Source organism: Budorcas taxicolor, chromosome 13 (genome assembly GCF_023091745.1).
Source record: "Budorcas taxicolor isolate Tak-1 chromosome 13, Takin1.1, whole genome shotgun sequence".
Classification (NCBI taxonomy): Eukaryota; Metazoa; Chordata; class Mammalia; order Artiodactyla; family Bovidae; genus Budorcas; species Budorcas taxicolor.
In genome coordinates this window covers 78,564,074-78,578,372 of record NC_068922.1, presented here as the reverse complement: position 1 = coordinate 78,578,372, position 14,299 = coordinate 78,564,074, and positions in this window count along the sequence as shown.

The window sequence follows — 14,299 nt, the reverse complement described above, 5'->3', positions numbered from 1 at the left end:
CAGCGGGGAAGGGAGGGCAGGGCAGGTCGTGCCGGTCTTGTGATGACTTCAGGTTTTCTCCTGTGTGTATGTGCTAAGTCACTTCAGTCGTGTCTGACTCTTTGAGACTCTGCAAATCGAAGGCTGCCAGGCTCCTTTCCCAGGTCCATTGAAAAGACATCTCTGAACCTTGAGAATTCCAGAAAACCCCTCAGTCCCCGGCAAGCCCTCTTTCATCTTCACAAACATAGATGGATTTAGGTACTGTTATCACTTTTATTTTACAGATGAGGAAACTGAGGAACAGAAAAGTTAAATAACTCACCCAGCATCACACAGATAAGTATCAGAGCTGGTGCTCAACTCCAAACTGTTGGATTCCAGAGGCTTCTTGGTTGCCTTTCATAGGGTCAAGTGAATTTCAGAGATGGGTTTAAACATCTTTCTTCTTTGATGAAATACATCATTTTATCTGGAAACAGAAAGTCCTGCCTGTGTCCTTTACCCCTTCCCCGAGACAATCCTACGGGTGAAAAGTCAGCTGAGAGTCAGGTTGCAAGACTTGTTGCCTTCTAGGAGCCTTCTAGAAACCCAATAGCCTCCAGGGGATTGGCCCCACAGCCCCAGCATCTGATCAGAATTCCCCATGAGATTTTTTTCGGGGGGAGGGAGAGTGTGGTTCGCCATGGAGAGGAGTTTCCAAAATGAAAATAAACCAGCAAACAACCCAACTTATTACCGGAGATCCAGTGACTTAGCCTTATTAAGTTCAGCGTTAAGCAGAAGAGAACGAAATCGTTTATAGAAACCCTCTTCTCCCTCAGGAGATATTTAAGAACTGAATGTATTTTTAAAAAAATTTTAAGGCATGCCAAGTTTATGTAAAATTATACCAATGATGAAAGAGGCTGGAGAGCAACAACAAGGCCAGCCAGAGTCGGTGCCCACAGTCTTAGGTTCTTAGGAAACACAGAGGCAGAAAGAACAAGGAAGCTGGGAGCGTGAGAACAGAGCGATCCGGGGGACGGCTGGGGACCCCGGTGCGATGGGCAGCTGCCACGGCCGAGCTGGTACCTCACCCCCCGAGCCTCGTCTTTTCAAAGGGGTAGCTGCCTCAGAGGGTTAAGAATTGCACCGGATGACAAATATGTCACTGAACACTCTTCCCGGCATGTGTCAAGTATGGAATCAATAGTACCAGTCACTGTTCCAAGACTCTTTGGGGTTGTCAGTTTGGTTTGTGAGCAAGAACCCCCAAGCTAGTGTTTGAAGGCTCAGGCCGGGTCAAGCCTGAGCTGAGTGCGCTGCACACATGGTGGTATTTGTTTACCTAAATGTTTGTGCTCATTTTATCTGTCTGTTTGGCTGTGCCAGCTCTTACTTTCCGCACGTGAGATCTTTGGTTGTAGCAAGTGGGATGTTAGTTCCCCAACCAGGGATCTAAACGTGGACCTCTAGGCAGTCTCCATCCTGTGATACTTAATCCTCACCTTGACTCAGGTACGGGGCGTCTCAGGTGGCACTAGTGTGAAAGAATCCGCCTGCCGCTGCAGAAGACCTAAGACAGGAGGGGTTCGATCCCTAGGTTGGGAAGAGCCCCTGGAGGAGGTAATGGCAACCCATTCCAGTATCCTTGGCTGGAGAATTCCACGGACCAAGGAGCCTGGCTGGGGTCACAAGAGTCACAACTGAGCGACTAAACCACCAGCACCTGACTTAGGGACTGTTATTATTATTCTCTTTGCAGATGGGAGATAGGTGGAGGTGGGGAGGAGAAATGGTTTGCCTGTAAGCTTTGCACAGAGAGGCAGGCATTAGGACCCAGGTCTCTTCTGACGCTGCTGTCTGCTATAACTCTACAGAGAAACTTAGCGAAAAAAAAGTAGATACCGTTTTTTCAAGTTCCAGGTCTCCTTAGGTATAAAGAAGATCTAAGTATTTCAGGAAGTGCCAGTGGGGAATTTTTAAATGGAACAAGGTATACCCGGCAGCCTTCCAGATTGGGGGTGGGGTTTGCTTATGTGCAGAGGTGAAATTTTCAGGCTCTAGGTGTTTCCCTCACAGTTGAAGAGCTCCAGGCAGACTTGACCCCATGCTCCAGGGTGGATACCTGCCTACCTTCCAGTTCATCACCCCGGAGGTGAATGTGCCCTAAAGCGTCTACTCAGATCCTTAAAATAGAATCCTGTGCGCCCAGCCTGCATTTCCTATTACTGGGTTCAGGATGATGAGGAGGTGGTTATCTGGGTAGCTAACCTCTGACTTTTGTAGTCACGAACAGTAAATGTTACTTCTTATTTGTATGTGAGCCTCATTGGTGAGTCAGTCCCATGACCTGGGAGGAAAGGTCTCCCAGCTCCATCTTTAAAGTCAAGAGGATGAACGCTTAGTGATGCTCATCTCAAGCATGGCCAGGAACTTGGAAGTCCTAAGCGCCTACCCTAAATGAGGAACCTGCATCCCGGGCACTTCCTGTGGCTTCCTCTTTGTCCCTCCTGCCATCTATCACTCAACCATGCACTCATTCATACAGCAAACTGGAAGAGCCTGCTGTCCTTCAGACAGCTGTCTTCTCTCCGGGGACCCAGTGCTTTTCAAACAGGAGTGCCGAAGGACCTGTTTTTCAAAAATTTCCCCATCGTCACGGATGGACCCTTTTGTAAAAATAGGACAGAAATGATCTACTTGAAAAAAATGAACTTTAAAAATACCAGCGACATGTGAAAAAAAACAAGCCCCAATTTTTTAAGCCCCGTTTTTTTTATTTAATTAATTTATTTTTATATTTATTTATTTGGCTGTGCCAGGTCTTAGTATGTGGCACATGGCTTCTTGAGTTGTAGCAGGTGGGATCTAGCTCCCTCACCAGGGATTGAACCCAGGCCCCCAGCATGATGAGCACAAAGTCTTAGCCACTGAACCACCAGGGAAGTCCCTACACCCCAGTTTTTTAGGGTAAGATTCAATGGCCCACATTTTCAGTAGACTTGTGCTTGAGGGCAGACTCACAATCCAGGGTGACAAATGTCTTCATGGGTCTGCGACTCCCCGAAGAGAGGGACATAAATCATTTTGCAGGAACCCAGAGCGTTCAATCATACGACTAACAGAAGCAGTCTTGAGAATTGGGATCTCCAGCTTGAATGTCCCCACGCGTCCCGTTGTCTGCGCCTTCAGACTGTCGGGTGGAGTCGGAGCACAAAGTGCTATATGCAGCCACGTCTTTGGAATAGTGGCCGAATCGCTCATCATCGAGTTCTTTTGGTGGTTCTAACTCAGACTGCTTACATGAGGTCCACATAGACTTACTCTACAAATTAAAGTACTTCAGAATAACTTGTTTCTATAAGTCCAGCATTTTGCAATACTGCTCATGTGTGGAATCTAAAAAGTGCAACAAACCAGTGGCTACAGCATAACAAGCCGACTCAGGATGCAGACAACAAAGCAGTGGTTACAGTGGAGAGGGGCAGCGTGGGGGCAGCGTGGAGGGCACCAGCTACCGGGTGTCAGGGAGGCTCAAGCATGTGCCGTGCAACACGGGGGATAGAGCCAGTATTTACTGTAAATGGAAAGTAACCTTTAAAAATTGTATAAAAATAATTTGTTTATGGTCAAGCCTTTTGGAGGGGGAAAATCTCTCCCTTTTGCCTTTTAGCTCTTTCATTGTACACACATACATTTAAGAATGGGCTCCGTTGCTGTTGTTTAATCACTAAGTCGTATCTGATTCTTTGCGACCTTATGGGCTGTAGCCCGCCAGGCTCCTCTGTCCATGGGATTTCCCAGGCAAGAATGCTGGAGTGAGTTGCCATTTCCTTCTCCAGGGGATCTCCTAACCCAGGCATCAAAGCCAGGTCTCCTGCACTGGCAGGCTGATTCTTTACTGCGGAGCCGTTGGGGATTTTATATATACACACACACACATTATACATATTTTTACAAATCTTGTTTCACTCAACAGCATATCTCATTGTTGATACTTCCACTTACTACTTTCGTGCCTTCCCCATTCTTTTCCCCTGACTGTATTTTAGCTCCGTGTAGGTCCGTCATGCCTTGTTTAGGGAGTCTTGTGATGGCCGACCCTTAGGTCACGATTATTCAGTTGCAGTGAACACCCTGTGCTTGCGCCCTGTGCACTGAGGCGTGTGCTCCTCTAGGATAGATTCCAGCAGACCTGTCAGTGGGTGTGCACGTTTGAAATGTTGTAGGTACTGCCAAGTTCATCCTCCTGAAAGACAGTACGCGCCATTGACAGATTTTAGAGTTGAAAGATGTGCGGTTGGACTCATCCCTCCTTGTGCGGATCAAAGGGCTGAAATGATGGGCAGAGCCTGGTCGAAGTCACATGTGACTGAAGACAGAGCCAAAGACACAGACCCCTGCTTCTCTTTCCAGTGAGGTTGCAGAGTTTTTAATCAACCTTTGACCGCCTGATGGCCATTTACGTTGACCGGAGGTGTGTCCTGCACAGAACCAGGAATGAAAGCTTTGAATACTTAGGTTCATGTCAAATTTGAACCTCGCTCCTTAAGACTGTGTCTTAAGACCGTGTCTTAAGACCCTTAAGAAAGGGATTGTGACTTGAGGTAACTTTGCAGCCCCTCTCGGAGGAATATCTGATTTCCGTTGCACCAAATCACCCTTGTTGTGTACAGGGACGGCTGAGTAGAGTGGGCGAGGGACTGAACCTGGCCTCCAAACTCAGCTGTGCTCTGACTTCGTGATTTGGGGCATGGTACCAGCCTCTCCCGGCCTCTCTGTACCTGTTTCCCCACCTTGGAAGAAGTAGCCTTCTTGCAGAGTAATGATGATGACAGAGTCAGAATAATGCATGGGAAACACTTGGGATGCTCCCAGGAAATGTTGGTTTCCTCCTCTTATCCTTCTCTCGAGGAATTTAATAAAAGGATCAGGATTTGCGTCCAACAGAGGGCACTGTCTGAGCTGGAGTGGGAGTCTTCTCAGCAGAGAGGAGCTTAGTAAGATGCTCCCGTGGTGCTAATTTACTCCTGGAGTTTAGATTTCATTAAGAACAGAGTCATTTTCACTTACCACCAGCGCAGAGCTGCTCTGAAGAGGTTATTTAAGGACAAGAAGCGGCCACATCCCCAAATTCCGCGGACACTCCCTTCCATCTAACCCCTCTCTGAACCTTCAGCCTCCTGGGTATCATCATCTGTCTTCGCTTCCCCATCTTCTGTGTTATCCGTGTCTGTTAGCGGCACCATGAGCTTTCGGGCCATCTGTGACCATGACCTTATTTTAGGCCCTCTGTCTCTCTCACTCCCTGTATCCAGATAGTTGCCTGATTCAGAATATCTAACACATTGGTCCTTCCCTGTTGCCACACAGCAGCGCCCGGGGGCAGACCCTCACGACCGCCTGCCGGGACTAGTCTCTGCACCCAGACAGGTCTGGGAAACCCCAACCAGAGCGTCACAGCCAGAGCCATCTGACCTGTGTCTCTGGAGCCTAGAGGGCTGGGTGACCCCCCCTCCCCTCTGTTAGCAAAGCGCTCAGGGCTCGGCAGGGCTTGGCTGCCATATCCGGAGAGCTGACTGTGTAAAGCTAAGGCCTTTACGGGCCTGGTGTCATTTACCCTCAGGCGATAGGAAATATTATTGTCCCCTGGTTTTTTCTTTTTTTTTGGCTGCGTCACATGTGGGATCTTAGTTCCTTGACCAGGGATCAAACCCACGTCCTCTACATTAGAAGAGCAGTCTTAGCCACTGGACTGCCAGGGAAGTCCCATATTATCCCGTTTGGGACGGGGAAAGCTGGAGTCGGCAGAGTAGAGAGACTTGCTTAAGGCCACATAACCAGGAAGTGGTGATGCCCGTCTTAAGCCCTCTGTGTCTTAACTGGGCTTCTCAACAGTGGTCCTCATACCCCAGGGGGCTGTCAAGAGGGTCCCTTGAAATGTCAAAAACGGCAGCGGTGCCTGGCTAATGTCTAACTTTAAAAAGATGAGTGGAGTCATTATTTTTAAATTTCTCTTAAAACACCAGGCAGTATAGGGCTTTGTTCCCCAACCCACCCCCCTGCAACAAAAAAGGAATAAGCCTGAGGCTCAGTCACTTGCTCGGTTTCAGTGACACTCCTTGAGGGCTGTGCAGTCACTTGGTAATAAATTGCTTTAATTCGTAGACTACAATATGTCATTTATACCCTAGTGGAACGCTCACTGCTGTTTTCATCTGATAAATTAACAAAAAGCCCATATTACTGAAAAATCAACATTAAAAAGAATAAAACATACAAAATAGCTATTTGGGTGTATGTATAAGTATATTGTGTGTGCCCTGTGTGTATTTATGAATAAAGTGATATGATTAAGGGGAAAAAAAGAAAAATTACATAGCAATGGAATTCTATACACATCTGTACTTTCTTGGGGAAGGCAGTGCTTACTAATTAAAATCTGAAACGGTCTCTCCTCACCTCTTAGAAACAAATACAAAAGTTAAAAAACAATAATAAACTTTTCAGAACACAAAATGCAAGGAGGATTCCAAGAGAAGTAAGATTCAGCAACAGGTGGCTGTTACAACCAAGCCCTTTGACCAGAGATGAAGCTTTGTGAAGTCAGGGGCTGCGTCTTTTGTTGCTGGGTGACCAATTCCTGGCACATAGGAGACTCTCAGGGACTGTTTGTTGAGTGAATGAACAGCCACGATATGCTTGCCCAAGCCCAGGACGAAATGAGAATTTCCGCACTTGGGCCGTTGAGTAAGGACTGCACAGGGACGAGGCTTCCTGCCCTTTACAGTTCGTGGCGCTCTCGTCGTCGTCTCATGTGATCCTTACAGTCGCCGGTGCAGCAGTGCTTCCCCCAGTTTTCAGAAGCGGTTGGGAGAAGTGACGTGCTGAGTTCAAGGTCCACAGTAACGAAGAGGGGCCAGGTCTTCTGAATCTAAATTCGGTTCTCTTTCCACCGTCCTCCCACCCTAACTAGGCTGAAGGAGATCAGAGATGGGCGACTAAATTAATCAAGGTTTATATTTCTCATTTGTATAGTGGAAGTTCTTTTTAAAATGTAATTTGCAGCCTATATTCCTATTAATCTTTGATCGTCTTCTTTTTAATATTTGTATATTTATTTTTGGCTGCATTAGGTCTTACTTGCAGGCTTCTCTCTAGTTGTGGCTTGCAGGCGTGGTTGCCCTATGGTATGCGGGACTTTAGTTCTCTGACCAGGGATTGAACCCAGTCCCCTGCACTGGAAGGTGGATTCTTAACCACTGGACTACCAGGGAAGTCCCAGAAAGGAGGTTTGGATTGTCGTTCATGTCTACTGTGTTCTGGGACCTCTCTTTTCTATGACTTCTTCCTCGGGTGATCACTTATATCTCCTGCATTGACAAGTGGGTTCTTTACCACTAGCACCGTAGGAGACATAAGAGACGCAGGTTCAATCCCTGGGTTGAGAAGATCCCATGGAGGAGGGCATGGCAACCCTCTTCAGTATTCTTGCCTGGAGAATCCCATGGACCGAGGAGCCGGCGGGCTCTAGTCCATCGGGTTGCAAAGAGTCGGACACGACTCAGCAACCTAGCACAGCACAGCACAGGCACCCCAAGGGGAGCAGTGGTAAAGAGTCCACCTGCCAACGTGAGAGATGCAAGAGGCTCAGGGTGGATCCCTGAATGGGTTAGGTCCTCTGGGAGGAGGAAATGGCAACCTGCTCCAATATTCTTGCCTGGAAAATTCCATGGACAGTGAAGCCTGGCGGGTTGCAGTCTATGAGGTCTCAAAGAGCCAGACACAACTGAGCGACCGAGCCCGCAGGCAGGCATCTCAGATGGACATGGTCCAAGCTGGACTCTTGATCTCCCCACCCCCTTCTCATCAAGCAGTTTCTTCCATCTCAGCAGATGGCAACCCCAGCCTTGATCTTGTGTTTTCCAAACTACCATCGGTATTATCCTTGACTGCTCTGCTTCTCTCATACCCCACATCCAGTCCTACTGGCTTGATCTCCAAAGTTATCCAGTTACCAACCGCTTCTCATCGCCTGCATACCTCCTGCCCTGGACCACGTCACCATCATCTCTCGCCTGGACTATTGCAGTAGCCTCCAGTCTGATTTCTCTGCTTCTGCCCTTGCACCTATACAGTCTGTTTTCCATACCACATCAGAAGGATCTCAAAAGTCCTAGGTACACCCTTGCCCTTCAGACAAGCTTCTTCTGCTTATCACAGGTTACATAAACACTCAGTTGGAAAGCAAGCTGGTGGCTGCACCATCCCCATTTTATTTTCCGCCTTTTCAGAATTCCTATCTGTCACCAGCTAGGTTTGTTTGCACTGGGTCTTAAATTCTGACAATTGTATCTTACATCCCTCCCTCCTGCCCCACCTCTTTCTCTTTAAAAATATTTTAAGACTTTTTCCATGGCTGCTAAAAACCATAAGGTAAAGATTCAAGTATATATTTTAAAAATCCATTACATAAAAGAACTGATTCTATCTCAACAATCGGAATCCAAATAGAATGCAACAAAAATTCAGCAAATATGTGTTTATTTTTGTTACTTATTGCTCAGAGCAAAGCCAGGGAGTTTAAGTGGCAGAAAGAACACACGTCTGCTATTTGATATTAGACAGCTGTCATCACTCTCGATACAGCGTTCACAGGTTATGGTTCGTCTGGCACTGAAATCTACACACCCTACCTCCCTGCACAGAGGTGTCAGGAGTCCTCAGTCATCTCCTATGCTATGGTGGATTATATTTTCCAAACAATGAGCACAATCTCTCCCTTAAGGAAACATTATTGAAAGATGCGAGGGATTGGGATGTGTAATACAAAGCAGACACACGGAGAAGAATGAGTCTTATGGCGCAGGAAGAGAAGGACTGACTTTACCGCCTATAAACTAAAGTCCACTTGCTGCAAATTGGCCTGAACCCACCTTGCGCATCTTTTTTTTTTCTCTAAATTGACCTGAAGTTAAAAAGCCCTTTCTTAGCTGGAGGACTTTAGGGATAAGCCCCTTCGAGCTCCTTCAATCTCAGTCTCCTATGAAGAGGGGTTAATGCCTCCCAGGGAAGTTCTGAGAAACAGAGGGACACACTCTGCTGGCCTGTATCAGTGTGTTCTGGGTTACAGGCAGGAGAGTTGTATTAGACGGAGTTAAAAGCCTAGTTGTCGTCTCCACGAGGACATGAAGAATGGTTCTGGGGAGATGCATGTGGGCGATGGGAGATGCAGGTTGACAAAGGAGTGGGCTCCTGGTGAATCAGTGTGATGGACTAATGGATTCCCAGATAACTGGTTAAACATTCTTTCTGGGTGTGACTCGGGGATATTTCTGGAAGAGATTACCATCTGAATCAGTCCTCTGAGTAAAGATAAAGAATATCACCCTCACCAATGCTAATGGGCATCATCCAATCTTCTGAGGCCCGAATAGAACAACATGGCGAAGGAAGGGCGAATTTGTCCTCCTGGTTTGAGCTGGAACACCCATTTTCTCTTGTCCTTGGTCACAGGTGTCCCTGGTCCTCTGGCCTTCAGACTCAGGTTGAGATGAGCCCCACCAGCTCCCCTGTCCTCAGGCCTTTGGTATGTACATGTACATGTTAGTTGCTCACTCGTGTCCGACTCTTTGTGACCCCATGGACTGTGGCCCGCCAGGCTCCTCTGTCCACGGGGTTCTCCAGGCAAGAATACTGGAGTGGGTTGCCATTTCCTTGTTCGGGGGATCTTCCCAGCCAAGGGATCGAACTAGGGTCTCCTATACCGCAGGCAGATTCTTTATCACTGAGCCCCCTGGGAAGCCCCCAGTCTTTGGACTCAGGCAGAATTACATCACCAGGTTTCCTGGTTCTCCAGCTTATAGAGGACAGACCAAGGGACTTCCTGGTCTCCGCAGTCACATAAACCAGTTTCTGCCATAAATCTCCTCTTGTATATCTATCATCTATCTATCTCCTACTGGTTCTGTTTCTCTGGAGAGCCCTGACTAATGCATTGCCATGATTTTTGTTCTCCTTCTGACTGAGCTAAACAGAGCTCTGTCAAACCTGGGCAATGCTGGGATCCATACCTTTGCTTATATGACCCCTTCTTCCTAGCAGACTCTTAGAACCTTAGCCTGCCCTAAACCAACTGCAACGTTCTGCTCAAAGACCACCTCTTCCAAAACGCCTTCCCAGATGCCACCAGTCAGATGCAATTTCTCCTAGCTCTTGTCTCCTCAAGCATGATTGTGCCTCTGAGACGGCCCTTCTAGAAAACGGCTGTCAACATGGCGGATTCCAGCACCTCGAAGAAGGGTTCCGACTCCTCAGTTTGCTCAGGTCCCAAGCCAGGTGTGACTCCAGATACCGGACTCCTCCTCGGCTCCAAAACCATTCGTCTTTGCACACCCCTGGTGGTCTAGCAGTGAAGAATCTGCCTGCCAAAGCAAGAACACGGCTTCGATCCCTGGTCCGGGAGGATCCCGCGTGCCTCGGAGCAACTGAGCCCCCGCGCCTCAACTACCGAGCGCACGCCCCCAGAGCCCATGCGTCCCGACCAGAGAGGCCACCTCGCTGAGACGCTCACGCACAGCAGCTAGAGATGCTCACGCACTGCAGCTAGAGACGCTCACTCACTGCAGCCCCTGTTCTCTGCACCTAGAGAGAGCCCACACGCAGCCACAAAGGCCCCACATAGCCAGAAAGAAGTCAAATAAATAAATCCTAAAAAAGAAGGGCCATCCACCTTTGCCCATCTCCCGTCCACTCTTCACAGGTATCGTTCTCAAATGCACACTTATATTGTCACTTTTTTGTTGCTTGCTTGCTAAGTCATGTTCAACTCTTTGTGGCCGCGTGGACTGTAGCTTGCCAGGCTCCTCTGTCCTCTACTGTCTCCCGGAGTTTGCTCCAATGCCTGTCCATTGAGTCGGTGATGCCGTCTAACTATCTTATTGGACTTGACTTTCACCATCAGACACACCAACTGAGCTGATGTTTCCACTTTGGCCCGGCCACCTCCTTCTTTCTGGAGCTCCTAGTAATTGCCCTTCTCCTCCCCAGGAGCATTTTGGACATCCTATGACCTGGGGAGGGGTGTTCATCCTTGGGCATCATATCTTTCTGCTTTTCACACAGTCCATGGGGTTCTCCAGGCAAGAATACAGGAAAGTGTTAGTCACTCCGTCGTGCCTGACTCCTTTGCGACCCCATGAACTGTAGCCCTACCAGGCTCCTCTGTCCATGGGATTTCTCAGGCAGGAATACTGGAGTGTGTTGCCATTTCCTCCTCCAGGGGATCTTCCCAACCCAGGGATTGAACCCACATCTCTTTCAGGAGATTCTGCATTGGCAGGCAGGTTGTTTACCACTGAGCCACTTGGGAAGCCAAGAATATGGGAGTGCGTTGTTATTTCCTTCTCCAGTGGGCCACGTCTTGTCAGAACTCTTCGCGATGATCCATCTGTCTTGGGTGGCCCTGCACGGCATGGCTCATAGCTTCAATGATTTACACAAGCCCCTTTGCCACAACAATGCTGTGATCCACGCAGTAGTTAGTGCTGCTTAAAACCCTCAGTGACGGGACTATGGTGCCTTGAATGGGGCGACCCTGTCTATCTCTGAAGTTTGTCCTTTTGTTTTCTTTGAGATGTAATTCAAATGCCATAAAATTCACCCCTTTAAAGTATACAATGTAGTATTTTTTTTTTTTACTCTATTAACAGACTTGTACAATTGTCACCACTATTTAATTCCGGAATATTTGCCTCACCATCCAAAGAAACCTCAGACCTACTGGCAGTTACTTTCCACTACCTCCTTAGCCCCAGCCTCTGGGAACCTTGAGTCTTCTTCCTGTCTCTATGGATTCACTTATTCTGATATTTCATATAAATTGTACAATATGTGGCTTCTTATGCCTGGCTTCTTTCGCTTAGCATGCGATTTTCAGGGTTCATCGACGTCATACATGGATCAGTATTTCATCCCTTTCTATGGCTGAATAATACTCCACCACATGAATGTACCGCATTTTTGTTTATGCGTTCTCCAGCTGGTGGACGTTTTGGCCATTCCTCCTTTCGGGCTAATATGAATAATGCCGCTGTGAACTTCTGTGTTCAGGTGTTTGGCTGGCCTTGTATTTTGTAGAGCATATGCGTGGGAGCAGAATGCTCATTCGGATGACTTTCCATGTTTCACCTTTGAGGATCTGCGAGATTCTACCATCTCCCATCCCCCTAGCAGTCTCTGAGGATTCTTATCTCCCCACATCTTCCCCTAGTCTCATCTGGTACCACGCTGCTCCTGGGTCTCCAGGCTCTAACCTCTGATGCCTGTGGGGTTTTCCCGGACCAGGGATCAAACCCATGTCCCCTGCATTGGCAGGCAGATTCCTTACCAGTGAGCCACCAAGACCAACAAATGGAAGGTCTTAAAGGTGCCTGTGATTTTAACCTTAATCAGACCCAGTGTCTCATTGTCTATCCTGAAATGAAATTCACAAATAATATAACCTGCTCATAGAGTGAAAACCCATACATGTAATTCTCAAACTCTAAAACAGAGGACAGGGATCAAGACCATCCCCATGGAAAAGAAATGCAAAAAAGCAAAATGGCTGTCTGGGGGGGCCTTACAAATAGCTGTGAAAAGAAGAGAGGTGAAAAGCAAAGGAGAAAAGGAAAGATATAAGCATCTGAATGCAGAGTTCCAAAGGATAGCAAGAAGAGATAAGAAAGCCTTCCTCAGCGATCAATGCAAAGGAATAGAGGGAAACAAAAGAATGGGAAAGACTAGAGATCTCTTCAAGAAAATTAGAGATACCAAGGGAACATTTCATGCAAAGATGGGCTTGATAAAGGACAGAAATGGTCTGGACCTAACAGAAGCAGAAGATATTAAGAAGAGGTGGCAAGAATACATGGAAGAACTGTACAAAAAAGATCTTCATGACCCAGATAATCATGATGATGTGATCACTAATCTAGAGCCAGACATCTTGGAATGTGAAGTCAAGTGGGCCTTGGAAAGCATCACTACGAACAAAGCTAGTGCAGGTGATGGAATTCCAGTTGAGCTGTTTCAAATCCTGAAAGATGATGCTGTGAAAGTGCTGCACTCAATATGCCAGCAAATTTGGAAAACTCAGCCGTGGCCACAGGACTGGAAAAGGTCAGTTTTCATTCCAATCCCAAAGAAAGGCAATGCCAAAGAATTCTCAAACTACCGTACAATTGCACTCATCTCACATGCTAATAAAGTAATGCTCAAAATTCTCCAAGCCAGACTTCAGCAATACGTGAACCGTGAACTCCCTGATGTTCAAGCTGGTTTTAGAAAAGGCAGAGGAACCAGAGATCAAATTGCCAACATCCGCTGGATCATGGAAAAAGCAAGAGAGTTCCAGAAAAACATCTATTTCTGCTTTATTGACTATGCCAAAGCCTTTGACTGTGTGGATCACAATAAACTGTGGAGAATTCTGAGAGAGATGGGAATACCAGACCACCTGACCTGCCTCTTGAGAAATCTGTATGCAGGTCAGGAAGCAACGGTTAGAACTGGACATGGAAAAACAGACTGGTTCCAAATCGGAGAAGGAGTACGTCAAGCCTGTATATTGTCACCCTGCTTATTTAACTTCTATGCAGAGTATATCATGAGAAACACTGGGCTGGAAGAAGCACAAGATGGAATCAAGATTGCTGGGAGAAAAATCAATAACCTCAGATACGCAGATGACACCACCCTTATGGCAGAAAGTGAAGAGGAGCTAAAAAGGCTCTTGATGAAAGTGAAAGAGGAGACTGAAAAAGTTGGCTTAAAGCTCAACATTCATAAAACGAAGATCATGGCATCTGGTCCCATCACTTCATGGGAAATAGATGGGGAGACAGTGGAAACAGTGTCAGACTTTATTGTTTTGGGCTCCAAAATCACTGCAGATGGTGACTGCAGCCATGAAATTAAAAGACGCTTACTCCTTGGAAGAAAACTTATGACCAACCTAGATAGTATATTCAAAAGCAGAGACATTACTTTGCTGACTAAGGTCCGTCTAGTCAAGGCTATGGTTTTTCCTGTGGTCATGTTTGGAAGTTAGAGTTGGACTGTGAAGAAGGCTGAGCACTGAAGAATTGATGCTTCTGAACTGTGGTGTTGGAGAAGACTCTTGAGAGTCCCTCGGACTTCAAGGAGATCCAACCAGTCCATTCTGAAGGAGATCAACCCTGGGATTTCTTTGGAAGGAATGATGCTAAAGCTGAAACTCCAGTACTTTGGCCACCTCATGTGAAGAGTTGACTCATTGGAAAAGACTCTGATGCTGGGAGGGATTGGGGGCAGG